Here is an 18,348-nt window from a genome sequence, read left to right as displayed (position 1 = left end):
AACAGCTATCTGAGATGTTAAAGCTTCTGATGAAGTCTTCAGAAGTGGAAGACAAAATTTCAGGCAGAGAAATATGCCTTGGACCACAACCTTATGACCATAAACCTAATATCAGCAATGTCACGGGTACTTGCCATTGAAGCCTGCAGTGAATAAGAAAATACCAAGTGAAGATGCACCATGTTTAAAAGTACATGTTTCATAGTAGGTTCCCCTCTGACTGTCTGTATAGATCAGTTCAGAGGTGAGAGGAAGTCAATGGCACACAACCACGCCTAGTAAAGCAGTATAGTGTTCAAACCAGTCTCCAGTTGATTACATCTTTACTTGCTGTACAGTGTAACAAATGCAAGATAAAAATGCTTAGAGGCAGATGGCCTTAGCTGTTATACAAGACCAATGCTGGCCAATTCAACTGACTCTCCACTTGTTGGTACATCCCCCTTCCCCTGCAAACATGAGAAGTTACTATACATAAGTAACCAAAGGCGAGAATGCAGCCAACGGAAGCTCTTAATCTGCAACACCCTCTTCCTTTGTACCAAGGATGCTAACACTATTGGATATAGGTGTTTTTTTAATATAATTATCCAGTTTCTTCATGTTTATAGTGCTACAAAATGAGTGAAAAAAATAAAAGCTCAGTGGTTGCTAATGACACACACCTGAAACATTTGTGAAATAATTCTTTTTAATGTGATGTGCCTCTGTGCAGTTACATAGAGCTTCAGGTTTGAAAATTTTTGGAAGAGATGCTGGGTTTGAGTGCTTAAAATAATTCAGAATTATTGCAGCACACGGACAACTTTTTTATAGAGAAAATATTGAGAGATTATTGGAAGACTCCTTTCTACGCCAACTGCAATTAATGCAGCAACATCTTACCCACTATTTAAAAACAAATAGTTCTCCTGTATTGGTGTCCATTAGCTTGAAAATCTTAACACTTACCTTAAAATAAAGACAGTTTCAGGAGATATAAAACACCAATATCCTCTTTGAAGATGTGGAATGTATTTTCTGTAGTGTGTCACAATGGTACTACTTACAAAATTAAATAAAGTTTAAAAACAGTTGTTCTGGAAATTGGCTAAAAGCAGCAAAACATACATGTGTTTATAAAAGACAAAGAACTGCACCAGTAAATGTACTTGGGTTTCGTATTTATTTGTTATTCTTCACACTTTTATCCACAGAAGGTGAATAAATGTTTTTGCTCATGTAAGTGAATAATGTTTTGAATAAATGTTTTTATCCGTTATTTATGATTAACAAATAATACTTTTTATCTGTATTAATTATATAAATAAGTGGCCAAGTTTGGTGGTAAGGGAAGCACATCGCACATGTGCACACTGCAGATTCGAAGCCTGTGTGTGAGTGACTGTGAGTGCTTGCTATCTACACGGTTGTGGACAAGTGTGCGATACCCACGTCGCCGTAGACAAGCATTTGCTCACTTGGGTTATTAAGTGAGGCAGCATCAATCATCTTCCGCCAACCTGCATGAAGTGTATTCACACTATGTCTTGCACACTGCAGCCAAGTGCAGACCACTCGGATGGGCCACATGCTTGCAGGGTTCTACTGCTTACTATTGCTGTGCTTTTTTAATCTAACAATAAAGCTATTGACTTGCATATAATTGTCAACTTCTTTTCTCCTATAATGGTGCTTTACTTGTTTCACAGTGTGAAGTAGCCGCACTAAGAAGAAAACCTGGTCCTGTGTAGGTTTTAGCAGATATTGCTATTCTATATTTGGTTGCTGTAGTACACACAAAGTTATTTGTGAATACTAAATATTGTTCATTCCACTGCATTCTGTTTCCCTTAGTTGGAGAAATTCCCTATTGTATTCAAATTTGTCATCTGATGTAACTTTCTCTTATTTTGAAAAAGCAGGTTTGATGTCTGTGACAGCATTAGCAATATAAAGTAATGTATATGAAAACATTTTTATGACACTCACTGATCAAAACCAAATTTTATTTGACTATTAATAAAATTGTTCTCAAATAACTAGCTCGTATTTGCTGTTCAGAAATCTTAAAATGGTACTCTTTATTTATTTATACCCCGTTACCTATAATTTAAAGACAGATTGTATTCATTTTTACACTAATTATTACAGTCAACAAGAATTATTTTTTAATACATCAGCAACTAATTATACAATATACATTATTACACCCAACACTGACTACTTCCCATCACCATAAGTAATTCTACTATTAAAAAGAAACTACACTTGTTACAAAATCTAAGTATGTCTGCCACTATTATAACAACATTACTTCTTGTCTGACACAGTCTACAATGCACTCCATTGCTCCCCAGTCTGTAAACATAACATGCCAGTTCCTTGAGGACTACAGAGAGTTTTGTTGTTCCAATTGCTGCTTCTGTTGATTTCATGATTGCAGGGGCTGACAACCCTGGTCCAAGGCTGCTCGGTTGCTGCCAATGAGAAGCACAGAGACATCCAAGCACACGTCATCTATATTCTAGTTGCTAGGGTGATGAGGCATGGCCCACAGCTATGTTTCCACTCTGGTCTTACAATCACCGTGCATGCAGTGTTGGCTGTCCTGTCACAGATGTTGACCTTGGCTGTCTTCTCTGCGTTGGATATCAATCTTTTGTCGCAATATCCCATAGTGCAATAGACAGGGGTGGATTAATAAGGTAACATGCTACCAAAGCCTTTCTTGAAGTGGCTTCGGCAGTATTGTTCAGGATCGCCATTCTATTTAGCATCACAGTATCTGCTTGATATTGAGTCTTCCATGGCAATCAGCATTAGCATCTACCTATAGTGGACATCTAGAAATAATGTTTTATGGCCAGTCTTCTTCACTACAGGCACATGCGGAGATTTGTCATTGACCAATTCAATGCCAGCAGGTCGCAGAAGACCCGTCACCTGTCAAGGAGTGTGTTGGAGGCCTCCTAGGGGATTCAGGTGCCTCATTCCCAGTCTCTGTTTTATGCTTGGGAGAAAGCAATAGGTGCACCTCATTGTCTGGACATCATCCCATCTTTCTGCCATGGGTGGAAGACCTGACTGTGAATTTGCTGCCTGCCTGTGGGCTTTATTCCTATTAAATTCAGCATTACTATTAAATTCAGCATTTCTGCCTTCAGCTTATACACTGCCACTTTTTTCACATCTGGAGACTGAGTGGAGATTTTTCAAGTATGACTTGCAGTGGCTCAACAGACACAACACCAAAAACTCCCATCAGCCAAAGTCTTATTCTGTATTGCACTATGGTAACTAGCTGTGCTGGTTAATAGTGAGCTTCCAGATGTACAGCTGAGTTGTTGTTCAGCATCACAATATCACATTTGATGGCATAATAATGACCATGTATCTTCACTTGTGGTTTGGCACGTTGTAGCCTTACAAAATAAACAATCCTTCTCACACAGAGCTTATGTTGCTGAAAGAAGTAAACATCAGAATGCAGATGTACAACTTGTTTGTTAGTCAGCCAGTCATTGATAAGCCCCCCCCCCCCCCCCCCCCCCACAAAGGGGCTCACCGTTCTTTGGTGAGTATGTGCTTGGTGACCATGGGGACCCCGCCCTCGCAGCTCCACTTCTCTTTCTGTGCTGCTCGTATCCTCTTCCCCTGTCCTTTTACCCTCTCTTAGGGAGATGTCTCGTGCCTCCATGGGCCCTTCAAGCACATTTGCGTTCGTTTGCATGTAGCAATATTCTCTCTAGTACTGCGTCTTCCCGGTACTGCATTCCCCCCTCTCCGCACCTCCCCCCCCTCCGCACACTCCCACCCCCCCCACCCCCCCTCTGACTATCGTATAAAAGTGGAGGCTCACAGGGCACTTAATTCAACCCGTGGTGTTCCCTACACCCGGTTCGTTGGTGGCAAAAGTCGCCTCGCCTTCAAGCTGACACTCCATCTCCTGCTTCCTGGGCTGTAGATTCTGCCATCCGTTCTTTGCCCTCACCAGCGAAGATGGTTGCAACGCAGCAAACGACCCGTCAATTCGAAAAGGATTATTCCTGGGAAGATTTCTTGTGTACCTCGAGTTCGCAGCTGTCTCGCTCTTCCACCAATCGCCAAAAGCCAAAACAATCATCAAAAGGTAAACAGTCTTCCCCCTCTCAGACTCTTCAGCCCTCTTTGACTCATTGGTCCTTTTCGACTGAACGACACCAGGGAAGCTCCATTGATCTTACTGGGTATGTGTGGGTTCTTACTCATCCCACACAATTTCACAGGAGAAACTGGGTGCCTCTGGGCTCTGTACTGAGTGTTGCCCTCTTTGCCATAGCCATCAACCCAATTATGGACTGCCTTCCAGCTGGCATTTCCGGCTCGCTGTTCGTTCACGACCGTGCTATTTATTGCAGCTCCCAGCAGACGTTTCTCCTGCAATGCTGTCTTCAGCGTGGTCTGGACCATCTCTGTTCATGGAGTGTCACAAATGGTTTCCGCTTTTTTGCTGCCAAATCTGTTTGCGTCAACTTCTGTCGGTGCAAGGCGTTTCTTCCACCATCCTTGCGACTGGGCCAAAATGTTCTCCCATTCATGGATGCATTGAAGATCTTAGGGCTTACGTTCAATAGGAAACTCAGTTAGTCTCCACACGTGTCCTACGTGGCTGCACGCTGCACCCGGTCCCTCAGTGCCCTTCATGTATTGATTGGTACCTCTTGGGGAGCTGAACGGACTGTCCTCCTCCGCTGTTAGTCTCTTGTCCACTCCCAGTTGGATTATGGATGCATTGTCTACTCTTCTGCATGACCATCTACCTTTCGCCATCTAAACATAGTACACCATTTGGGGATCCGTATCGCAGCTGGTGCCTTTCGTACTAGCCCAGTTGAGACTCTCTACGCAGAAGACGATGTCATAGTGGCATGACATCCTACTCAGTAGGCATGCGTGTCGGCTTTCTTCCATGCCAGGCCACCCAACCTTTGATTCTTTTTTTGATGACATTCTTGACCGCCAATACGAGATGTCCGATTCTTCTCTGTGGCCTCCTGGCGTCCGCTTTCATCACTTGCTTCAGCAGCTGCAGTTAACCCTTCCTGCCACTTTCTGAATGGGAGAGAGCCATTCACCATCTTGGCTTCAGACACAAGTTTGTGTTCTTTTTGACCTCACCTTGTTCCCAAAGTATTTGACTCCCAAGCTGACCTATCGCTGCAAATTTCTCGAACTTCCCTCACAACTTGCCGATAGCATATTTTTGTGCACTGATGGTTCCAAGTCCGCCCATGGTGTTGGCTGTGCTTTTGTCATCGGGGCTGATAAGTTTCAATATCGGCTTCTCAACCAGTGCACAATTTTTACAACAGAGTTTTTTGCCCTCTATCAGGCTGTTCACTACATCCAGAGGCACCAGCTTACTCACTGTGTGATCTGCTCTGACTCCCTCAGTGCCCTTCAGAGTCTGGATGATCCCAATCCAATCCACCCCATCAATCGATGGATCCAGGACTGCCTCCATTTGTTCCCGGACGGTGGAGCCCAAGTGATGTTCATGTGGGGACTTGGCAATGTTGGTGTGCCTGGGAATAACGCTGCTGATGCTGCAGCCAAGGCCGTAATCCATGTTGGTTGGTCTGCCTCTTACTTTGTTCCCTCGTAAGATATTTGTACTTTTCTCTATTGATGTATCATGTCACTTTGGCATGACCATTGGTGCTCCCTTCATGGGAACAAACTCAGAGAAGTGAAATCTGTCCCAACAGCCTGGTCGACTTCCTCCCGGCCATCTCACCGTGAGGAAGTAATGTTAGCTCAGTTGCGAATAGGGCACCGCCGCTTTAGTCACCGCCACTTGTCGAGTGGCAACACTGCACCCAACTGTTCTTTCTGTAGCCAGCCATTAACAGTCAGACATTTCCTGATCCTCTGCCCCTATTTTAGCCACTTATGTCTCAGGGCCAGGCTGCTGCTTGCTTTGCCAGACATTTTAGCAGATGATGTGCGAGCTGTGGCTCGTCTTTTAAGTTTTTTTAAAAAAAGCAGTAATAAGACAAGAGATTTGATTTCTACCTGGTGACTCTGGTGTCTTGCCTAGGTCTTTTACAAGGGGAGGCCAATTGTGAAATTCAGATTCGATTCGTACTGCGCATAATAAAAGCTCATGGCCAGAGGAGTAATGTGGCAAAGCACCAAGATGCACTTCTCAGCCGTTGTCGAGAAAATCGATAGTTAAAGGAAACCGTTGCAGTGAAATACTCTTTACGATTAATGGTATTCTACAGTGATATATATATACCACGTGTATATATATATATATATATATATATATATATATATATATATATATATATATATATATATATATATATATATATATATATATATATATATATATTTTTTTTTTCCCCCGCCAATCAGTTGCAACAATTATGCATATAATAAGTTGTTGAAAGTCGTTTATCGTGGAAAAATAGTACTTGAAATAAAACACAATATCACAAATAATATTAAGTGGATACAATTTATTGAAAAGTTCGGTATACACTCGCACATAATTAACAATTAGTGACCAGAAGTAGCTGGAGTATCGCAAGAACCAGAGTGATAGTTATCGTAGAAACATGGAAAGCAGAAAACAGCACAACATCGAACACATCTGATAAACGATGCCTTTTTACAAGAACAATGGTTTTTTAAATTATCTGTTGGAAAACACACCTGATTGACATTCTGAAAAATTGTTCTATCATTCTTCAGGTTTGATGCATACCACGTGTATCGTATCATACCGGCAAAAATCGGAGAAGACAACTGGTGGTGGATGATGGATTGGATTTTTATACAATTGTCTCTGGAGTTGATGTCACGGTTTCGCTCAATTAAAAAAGCACAATTTTGAAGACGCTTGATCAAATTTTTTACCTGTCGGTAAAATACACGTCACACGGTTGAACGAGAGGAGTGCAATTTGGAGGAATGACTTTTATAGTGCATGTTGGTAACTTCTTATCATCCTGGAACATCTCATCATATAACGCCGGGTTCGTTTGCCCACCCCAAGAGTCGATCAGAGGGAGAAATTCTTTCTTTTGTACGTATGGCTGCAAGGCATATATATATATATGTGTGTGTGTATACATTTGAATCACAAAAAACAAATACTAAAAAAGAAGTTGCATGATGCAAGATTCGATCCGGCGACCTTCGGATTACGAACCCAAGCGCTTACTGCTGCGCCACGACGCTGTAGGAAATTATTAATCGTAGAGAGTATTTCACCGCAACGGTTTCTGTTAACTGTCGATTTTCTTGACAACGGCTGAGAAGTGCATCTTGGTGCTTTGTCACATTACACCTCTGGCCATGAGCTTTTATTATGCGCAGTATGAATCGAATCTGAATTTCACAATTGGCGGCCTCCCCTTGTTAGATACTCTTTTGTAACGTCTTGACGTTTGAGATTTGTTTTTTTTCTTCCTTTCTTTAGTGGACCTCGCAACAGTTTTTTATCCTCACGATCCCAGCCTTCTTTGGTTCTATACTGGGAACTTATGACCTTAGATGTTTTGTACCCTAAAACCGCAAAAAAAAAAAAGTGATAAGGTCACATCAGTTGTGTTGCTGTGGTTTGAGCTATGTACAGATGGCAACACAGTACCTTAGTTTTCTCTCCTCTGTGAGACAGTGTTGATGAGGAAGACATTTCATACTGGAAATGACTTTGCTCGATGTTCATACCATTTCTTTTCTCCACACCCTGCTCTGTCATAAACAAGCTCACTTCCTTCACAGCCGGCCGCTGTGGGCGAGCGGTTCTAGGTGCGTCAGTCCAGAACTATGCTGCTGCTGCGGTCGCAGGTTCGAATCCTGTCTCAGGCATGGATGTGTGTGATGTCCTTAGGTTAGTTAGATTTAAGTAGTTCTAAGTCTAGGGGACTGATGACCTCAGATGTTAAGTCCCATAGTGCTTGGATCCATTTGAACTTCCTTCTCCAGTATTTTTAACGTCTGACATTGCTGTTATCGTCTTCTGTGTTTATGTGTGACAAATTTAGTAATATGCCTGGTTGAGTCACCATATTCAGCCTTAAGATTGTTGAGAAAAGACATCTAAACTTTGAAATTGGCCAAGTCAAGTATTTTAGATGCTTCTAGTGTCAACATTTTCAGATGCCAATAGTGAACTGTAGATCCATATGACCTTGCTGTATCAAATTGCAGTATTAGATGCTCCTGTATAAGTTGTAACTATGACACTGTCTTTCCTTTGAAATAAGCTCCTGCATGCCTTTTGCTAGACACACAATTTAGAATTAATCTGCAACTTGATTTATTTCTGATGCACTTACAGCACCTCTTTAGTTAGCTATAGGAACTGAAGCCAAGATTGTAATAGTCTTCATAAATGCTGCCGTCAGTATCTTCTAATACAATGTGGCTTGACTGTTTGGGTGGAGAAAGTTTGTACTCACTCTGACAGGACTGTTCGTGATGCCCTGGAGATTGAACATTGTGTACTGCTTGAACAGCCATCTTCAGCTTCAAGTTCTTCCTGTCCTGCAAAGTCAGCATATCTATCCAGCATAGCACTATGTATTTGTGTGTCATCCCTTTTATATTTATGAACTATTACATTGTGTAATATGTGCAAACTCTGTATCCTTGACCATATAACAACTTTGTCCCTAATATTTGGATCACATTCATAGGATTAATTCTCTTCATGATATAACTGGGTTCAGTTTACACACTTACCCACATGTGAAGAGCCAGAGAGATACATTCATACTGCAGTCATACCATTCACACAACTCAAGCACTTGTTACTGCAGCTGTAACATGCCACCATCTGATGGCGCTATCAGACAAGTGCAGAGTTTTGCATGGAAATGACACAGACCACTGCTGTTTTTATAACAGTGTGTTAGTCTAAGCATGGTATGGTGCGGTTCTGAGTGTTGGAGGTCAAAGGTGTCCCTTGTGAGTCTCGTTTACGTTCCTGTCAACGATCCAACGTTTCAGTTAACATGTAGATTTGTTATCTATTCTACTTCTATTATTTAGAAAATATAAATGTTCAATCACTTTTGTACAGTCCACTCATATTAAGGTGACCACAGGGTGTTGCACGTCAACATGCAAAAACTCTCACAAACAAGAGAGAGAGCAGTAGCACTCAAAGGTATGTAAGTGTGTCAGGGGGACATGGAAAACACTGCAGTCGCTGTTGTAATGTGGACATGGGGCAATTTATTTGACTTCCAAGAGGGCATATTCTTGGGCTTTCAGGTCAAGAGTGGAAGCGTATCTGAAACAGTTGAGTTTACATGGCACCATAGTTAAAGTATACCATGCGTGGGGGAACGATGCTATTTAAAATTGTCACCAAGGCATCTGTGGTGTACAATGGGTTGTCGATGACAGGGGTGAACGACGGCTGCGGAAGTATGTGTGGGTGAATAGATGTGCAGTTGTTGAGCAAATGACCACCCAGATGAGCCAAGGGGCTAGCAACAGTGTCTGCTCAATGATCGTTCAGTGAACACCACTACGTATGGGCCTCGGCAGCAGGCACCAGGTTCATGCACCTGTGCTGGCTGCTGTCCATCAGCAATGAAGGCTGGAACTTACAGACCAGTACTGCAGCTGGCTGTCCACTGAGAGGCAATGGGTGGCCTTTTCAGATGAATCACATTTTATGCACCATCAGACACTTGGCTGTTGGCATGAATGGTACAGTCTGGAAGGCATTCCGTGGTTGATCTTGTCATTCTGGAAAACATGATAAATCAACCCAAGTATGCATGTGTCCATGGGGACCATGTCCACCTGTACATGCAATTTGTTTCTCTCCGGCACAATGACATCTATCTGCAGGAAAATGCAACATGTCACACCACTCAGTGTCCATGCTTGTTTCCAAAAGCATCAGGATGAGGTTACTGTACTCCCCTGGTCACCAAACTCTCAGGATTTAAATCCAATCAAGAATCTGGGGGATGACTCATTTGAGCTAGTCACACCACGGACCCTCAACTGTGAAACGTGGCACAGGTAGCCACGGCACTGGAGTTGGCGTGGCTCCAAGTCCCTGTCAGTACCTTCCGGAACCTTATTGGCACTATTTCTGCATGTCTCACACAAGTTAGCACTGCAGAAGGTGGTTATTCAGGGTTTTGACAGGTAGTCACATTAATGTGACTGGACAGTTTATTTTCCAGGGCCAGTCAAAATTTAGATCAAATCAACTTCATGAACAAAGTTGAAGGGCTTTCACTCCGTAACTCAGGGGGCCTGTGCTTGGAGCCCGAAGAGCAGTGAGAAGCAAAGTTGGAATTCAGTAGTGGTAGGGCAGCGACTGCAGATGGAGTTCATGGGCCACGTGTCAGCATATCTCCATAGTACTTGGGAAGAGGGGCAAATCAGACCTACATGTACAACTTCATTTGCTTAGACTATTGAGCATTATAATAGGAACACAAGGATGGATAGAAAATAACAAAATTTTCCTTCTTGTGTGTATACAATGTAGTAGAAAGAATACGTGATTATAGCTGTAGGTAATTTTGGGTCATACAGGGAGTGAAATTTAGCATACAGTGCTGCCACTTCTGGCAGCAACAATGCCTCTAACCTGGCTGGGTATTGAGTTGAACTGAGCTCGAATGACGAATGCGGGTATCATTCCGTGCTGCTTTCGACCAGTGCCAGAATTCATCATAGTGGCTGGCAAAGGCTCGTCTCTCAGCCACCTTCGCTAAGTTAATGAGAGAGCTGTAAAACATGTTGATCAGGAAAACAGCCAAACATCCCTTTTTCTGAAGTGGTCCAGGGAAGCATGGACATCATGTGGTCTTGCATTATCTTGTGGAAAGGTAATGTCACAGAGATGTCGAAGATATGGCACAGCAACTGGTCTTAACACCTCAGAAATGTAATGACTGCTGCCCAAATTAATGGCTTTGGTAATTCGAGGTGATTGTGCTGTGTACCAGTGACAACCTACATAATAAAGCCATATGCTGTGACTGTTCGACAGTGGAAAATTCAGTCTGGGCAGTGTGTGTTCTCCTTGGAGCCTCTACACATTGACCCCCCCCCCCCTCCCCCCAATTGTGATGCCTTATACAGAAATGAGTCGTATTGGAAGAGATGGCATGGTACCACTTGTGTGTCCAGTGTTGTCATTGGGAGCACCACTGTCACTGTAGTGCATCAAGGAAAGTGGCAACGGTGGTGATTGAGCTGACAGTTGCTTGATGCAAAGAACTGTTTGCTAACTTGTGGTACACAATGTATCTGTACAATCATGCATGGCCAAACAAACAGTATGTTTTTCTCTGGTGCAAGTCACACTGGGCCACTGAGATACTGCACATCATTGAGTATAGCCCTGCTGAATTTGTGTTCACGTGACAGTTGTGCAATTGCAACCAGTGTGAGCAACAGTATTGTGGAATGATAAACAGCAGTTTCAGTAGGCCACAATGTCAAACTCTGACACGTGCTGGTAGCTGTTTCTTGTTCTTACACAAGGTATAACATGATCTCACAAACAATCAACATAGAAAAGTGATTTCTAAATGAGATATATGCTGTGTAAATTTTCCTTGTATACAAAATATAGATGACATTGTGTTTACTTACTTTGAGCAGTCCACTGTGAGGAGGTCATTCTAATTAGGGTGCATATTGGCACTGCCTTTTTAGCCATCGTCATTTGTTAAGTGCGCCTCCCCCACCATTTTGTACACATTACGCCCAAGTTCTAACTGTCTGCCATTTCCTTACGGATTGCCCACTTTTTAACTGTTTACGTTCCCACTAGGGTTTACCGTCTGAGTTATCGGTTATTTTAGCAAACAACCCATGAGCTGTCAACCATGTTCTACTTTTTATCTGTTGTAGCAATAGGGTGAAGGCCATTTAAATTTTAGTTCTGGACATCTGCTTCTTTATGGTGTATTTTATAGACTTTTCTCCACGTCCCTGTTTTTAGCTGTCTTCTCTTATGTCGATTAGGATTGACAAGTAGTCGTTTTTTAACTCCTCACTGACTTCCTGTTCTATACTTTTGACATGGGCATCCATGACCCCAGTTGTTTTTGCACCCTAAAACAAAACAAACAAACAACTTACAGCAGTTCTACTGAAATGGTAATCATTTGAATATCCAAGCATGTAGTACACTTCATGCCAATTTGTTCATCATCTTCATGGTGTTGCAATTTTAGTGACCAGCAGTGTGTACACTCCATGTACTATTGAATAGCACATATCAGAGGATACACAGTACCAGTATTATTGATTTTCTATCTTATTCCAGTTGCACTTTGAGCAAGGAGAAAAATGACTGCCTCAGTTACGTGTCCTAATCTCTCTCACATTAAATTCATGATCCCAGCGTGATATATATACACACACATCAAAAAAGGTTTTGCATTACCCCAGTTCCCAGAACTCCTCAAGATACATGTTGACTGTGGATATTGTATCAGAGACACAGTCCCTGTGACTGTTCAGAGATATCACTAAACCCACCCAATGATGTAAACAACAATGCATGAGCAGCACTTATTAGACGTAGAGAGGCAGACAGTCAATCAGTTCCAGTCATTCCACCACGAAGCAGGTTCACAGCTCGTGTTGTCTGTAATTCAACCATGCCTAGATGGTCAATACCGCGGTTCGATCGCATCTGCAATGTTACTTTGTGCCAGAAAGGGCTCTTAACAAGGGAAGTGTCCAGGTGTCGCGGAGTGAACCAAAGTGATGTTGTTCATACATGGAGGAGATACACAGAGAGACAGGAACTGTCGATGACATGCCACACTCAGGCCGCCCAAGGGCTACTACTACAGTGGATGACTGCTACCTACAGATTATGGGTCGGAGGAACCCTGACAGCAACACTACTATGTTGAATAATGCGGTTTGTGCAGCCACAGGACGTCATTTTATGACTCAAACTGTGCAGAATATGCGGCATGATGTGCAACTTCATTCCCAATATCCATGGTGAGAGCCATCTTTGCAACCACAGTCCCATGCAGCGTGGTGCAGATGGGCACAATAACATGCCGAATGGACCACTCAGGATTGGTATCACATTCTCTTCACTGATGAGTGTCGCATATGCCTTCAACCAGTCGATTGCTGGAGACGTGTTTGGAGGCAACCCAGTCAGGCTGATCATATTAGACACACTGTACAGCGAGTGCAGAAAGGTGGAGGTTCCCTGCTGTTTTGGGGTGGCATTATGTGGGGCCGACGTATGCCGCTGGTGGTCATGGAAGGCGCCGTAGCAGCTGTACAACATGTGAATGCCATCCTCCAACCGATAGTCCAACTGTATCGGCAACATATTGGTGATGCATTTGTCTTCATGAAAAACAATTCACACCCTTATCATGCACATATTGTGAATGACTTCCTTCATGATAACGACATTGCTCAACTAGAGTGGCCAACATGTTCTCCAGACATGAACCCTATCGGACATGTCTGGGATATATTGAAAAGGGCTGTTTATGGATGATGTGACCCACCAACCGCTCTGAGGGATCTACACCGAATCGCCATTGAGGTGTGGGAAAATCTGGACCAAAAGTGCCATGATGAACTTGTGGATAGTATGCCACAACGAACACAAGCATGCTTCAATGCAAGAGGACGTGCTACTGGGTATTAGAGCTACCAGTGTGTACAGCAGTCTGGACCACCGCCTCTGAAGGTCTTGCTGTATGGTGGTACAACATGCAAAGTGTGGTTTTCATAAGCAATAAAAAGTGTGGAAATGATGTTTATGTAGATCTCTATTCCAGTTTTCTGTACAGGTTCCAGAACTCTCAGAACTGAGGTGATGCAAAACTGTTTCTGATGTATGTGCATTGGTGGCAGCATAATGTTTGCATAGTCTTCCTCGAATACAGGATCTCTAAATTTATCCAAGAGGATTTTGTGAGAATTACACCTTTTTTCTTCCAAGGATTCCCATTTAAGTTCCCTGAGCATTTCTGTTACACTTGTGTTTGGACTGTGCCAACCTGCTTCAGTTGTAGCAGCATGTATCTGAATTCATTCAATGTATAGTGTCATGCTATTTGATAAGGCCTCCAAACACTGTAACTGTGCTGTAGAATTGTTTGGTTCTAATGTCTTGTGTGCATTTTCCCCAGAGCATTTCCAAAAAATCTAAGCTGTCAGTACATCTTCCAGGTTACTGATTTTATGTGATTGTCCTTTTTTCGTGTTACTTCTTAGTATTATCCAAAAATATATATGAGATGTGACGTGCTCAAGATTTTCGTCACTAATCTTACAATAAATACCTTACTTTTTATTGTCTTTGGTGTAGGCAATATTGTACATTTATCCACATCCGTTACACCAAGTAGAAATTTTGGTAAATTCTTTCCTGTATGCAACAGCATTGTCAGTGAAAGTTTTATACTACTGCTGAACCTATATGTTAAACTGTTGATATATGTTGAGAACATTCCAGATCTTATTACACTTTCTTGAAATACTGACTTTCCATTGTAACATATGAGCTGCAACAGTGTATCAGCCTGATGATACCTTTGTTAGTCTACATATGTGACTATCTAAAGATGACCATGGGTTCAAATCTAATAATTGTTGAGAATTAATTAGATGTGACTGTGAATAAAGCTGTTCTGTCTTATTACATACCGTAAGAGAAGACTGGCAGTCATTGGCATTTGTCTGGAGTTCTATTGCCAAAATAGTGCGCATAGCAGTTTACTTGAGGTGGCTGAAGTCCTGAGTACAACATGTTCTCATATGTGTGAGAAAAATCCTACAAAATTTATAAAACTATCTCCTTTTATGTGTGAAACGGATATACTCTATGAAGATTTACTATTTCATAATTCTGTTGAAGTTGCTACCATCTGTTGTATCACTCTATCCTTGCAGTTCATTTACTTGTCATTTCCCAGATTTTTATGATCCTATAGCATATAGGCAAGTGCAAGAAAACATTGCTGAATATGGAGAACAAAATCCAAAGTATGAAGTCACTGCTTTTCATGCAGATTAGTGCTGTAATGTGTATTGTATGGAAACTGATGATAAATGTAATTTACTTGCATTTTGTTGTTGTTGTTGTTGTAAAAGTAGGTTTTGTAATTGATTTCTGGGGGAAATATTTATTCGATTTTGAAATAACATCATGGCTAATTATTTCCATGTTAGATGGATCATCTGTATGATAAATCACAATGATATAGAATGAGCATGTTTTATATGCATAACTCAAATTATTTTGTAATTATGGCTACCTGCTGATCATTGACAAGGTTTTTTTCCGCCCTTAAATAAGATGTCAGATTTGAGTTAGTAATTTCTACCCACCACCTTCTACTTACATTACAATAACAGGAATTCATTGATGGAATAGGAGGAGTTGTCAAGGAGAAATTTTCTCTATATGTTTTCAAGTATTATTGTGCTGTTGGTCATTTATCATCACTGGGTAAGCAATGAAAATTTTTGCTTGCGACATTGTACACCACTTTTTGTGCTAAAGACAACCGCATATTATTCTTACAGCATGTGTTTGAGCAACAGAGAGTTTCTTTCTTTAAAGATTAGTTACCCCAGAAAATTATTCCATATTGACATTATTTAATGAAAAAATGCAAAATATGTCAACTTACTGATTTCTCTGCCCCCCCCCCCCCCCCCCCCCCCCAGTATTTACAACGATTCAAAGTGCAAATGTGGCTGAATTAAATTGTTTTAGGACTTCCAAAATTTGAGTTTTCCTTTTTAAATTCTCATCAGTATGAATGCCTAAGAATTTTGAAGTTTCCACCCTATTTATTATTTCCTGACCACGTGTTACACTAATCATTGGTGCAGCACCACTAGATATGCAGAACTAAAAACAGTGTCTTTTTTTTAAACTGAGAGTGAGACCATTAGCAGAAAACCTGTCAGTGATAGTTTAAGAACATGAATTGCCATTTCTTTTGTTGCTGTATGTATGGATTGATTACAATACTAGTGCCACCACAAAAAGAGTGAGTCGCGAGTGCTTGTATATTCCAGAAGATAATTTATGTATATGAGGAACAATAGCAGACCTGAGACAGCTTTGGGGAACCCCATATGTGATTTCTTCCCAGTCAGAATATCTCGCTTAACTACATTGGTTGAATTACTAAGTACAACTTTCTGCATTCGTTTGGTTAGATACGACATTATTCATCGATTGGCTATACCATTAATCCCATAAATCCTCAGTTCATGTAGGAGAAGATTATGATTCACAGGATCAAATGCCTTAGATAGGTCATTATTTTGTTATTTAATACTTGTAAAATTTGGTGAATGACTATAAATAGCATTCTCAGTAAAGGAACTCTTCTGAACTCCAAACTGTGATTTACTGAGGATATTGTTGCTCAGGTGGGATACTATTCTAGAATACATCACCATCTCAAAATTTTTGAGAAATGAAATTGTGAAACAGATTGGTAGTTACTGACACTTCTCCTATCAACTTTCTTATAGAGGGGTTTAACAGTGACATATTTGAATCTCTGTGGAAAAATGCTTCAGGTTAGAGATATATAAGAAGTCCCGCCTTATATTTCAAATAAGGCGGCACTTATTATGTAGGCACAAATATTCAGTGCTCTGTTGGAAACACCATCAAATGCAGATGAACTTTTATTGTTGAGAAAATATATAATTTTAATAATTTCAGGAGTAGAATGTGGCGAGACATTCGTATGATTGAATTTTATCAGAGTTGATTTCTCAACATACTGCTATGATTTTCCTGTTGAACTGTTTGTCCGTATGTTTTCTACTATATTTAAGAAATTATTATTAAACATATTTTCTGTCTGTGATATCATGTATAGTCTTTCCATTTAATTCCGTAGTGATGTTTTCCCATTCTGTGGCCGGTTGACCTCTCTCTTTTCTCTCTCTTTACATATACGAGGGTCATCCAGAATTTAAAGAACATACGGTCCACATACCAGTCTTTTAGCAGCCCCCATTCGTTTCTGGTGTTCACTGTGATGCGGACAATTGCCGCATGCAGTTGTAAGTTAGACCTTGTAGCTGTGAGCATGGCTGTGCTGATTGTTAATCCCGCCGACTGTGAGGTGGTGTTTGTTTCTGCAGGCGGATAGTGTTAGACCCTGTGACATTCACCGCAGACTTGCTATCACTTTTGGTAAAGATGTAATGCATGCAGTCAGTGTCCAAAAGTGGTGCATGATGTTTAAGAATGGGAGAGCATGTGCTCATGGTGAAGATAGATCAGGGCAACCCTCTGTCATCGCAGAAGCGCTGAAGTGAAAGGTGGATCACATCATTCAAGAGAATCGACAGTCCACTGTAAGTGATGTGCATGGACAATGTCAGGAAGTGTCTAATTAAACTGTGCACAGAACTGTCACTCAGCACTTAGGATACCACTAAATCTGTGCACAGTGGATGCCACGCATGCCCACGGATGACCAGAAAGCTGCTAGAATGGGTGCTGCACTAGTGTTCTGGGAGTGGTATGAAAGTGAAAGTGATGACTACACACTCATTGAATGGATTGTTACAGGCGATGAAACTTGGGTTTCTCACAACATCCCTACAGTCTATTACTCATTAATTTCATGCCCTACAACAAAACAGTCAAAAGTGGTGCATACTGTGCTACCCGTTTGATCTTTGTTGTGCTGTCCAGAACTGCTGCAGAAGCAACCTCTCGTGTGGAATTGTTCTGTTGCATGACCATGCTGCCCAGCATACACAGGCCTTGCTGTATGAGAAATTCCAGTGTGACATCTTTGAGCATCCTCTCTACAGTCCGGACCTGGCACCGTCAGATTTTTCCCTGTTTCCAAAACTGAAGTAGCACCTGGTAAATGCTTCACAAATGATGAAGCTCTGAAGGATGCTGTTGTGACCTGGTTGAGTGTCCAGGTTGCTGCATGATACGAAGAGGGTATACACAAAAAGTGTCCTAATTTCTTAGGCAGCTATGTAGTACCAAAGAAATTGGTATAGGCATGTTTATTCAAATACAGAGAGATGTAAACAGGTAGAATATGGCGCAGTAGTTGGCAACACCTATATAAGGTAACAAGTGTCTGGCACTATTGTTAGATCAGTTACTGGTGTTCCAATGGTAGGTTATCAAGATTTAAGTGAGTGTGAATGTGGTGGTATAGTTGGCACATGAGCAATGGGACACAGCATCTCTGAGGTAGTGATGAAGTGGGGATTTTCCTGTATGACCAATTCATGAGTGTACCAGGGTTATCAGGAATCTGGTAAAACATCAAATCTCTGACATTGCTGTGGCTGGAAAAATATCTTGCGAGAAAGGGGCCAACGATA

General features: G+C 41.5%; 1 protein-coding gene across 3 annotated transcripts in view; it reads left to right on the top strand.

Moving 5' to 3' along the window:
• LOC126299467 (leucine-rich repeat-containing protein 40-like) overlaps positions 1-18,348 on the top strand; it is a 222,958-nt gene that overhangs the window by 112,688 nt on the left and 91,922 nt on the right. The window lies entirely within an intron of this gene.

This window comes from Schistocerca gregaria, chromosome X (genome assembly GCF_023897955.1).
Source record: "Schistocerca gregaria isolate iqSchGreg1 chromosome X, iqSchGreg1.2, whole genome shotgun sequence".
Lineage (NCBI taxonomy): Eukaryota > Metazoa > Arthropoda > Insecta > Orthoptera > Acrididae > Schistocerca > Schistocerca gregaria.
The sequence above is the reverse complement of the archived record's forward strand: the minus strand, read 5'-3'. Positions and strand labels throughout refer to the sequence as shown.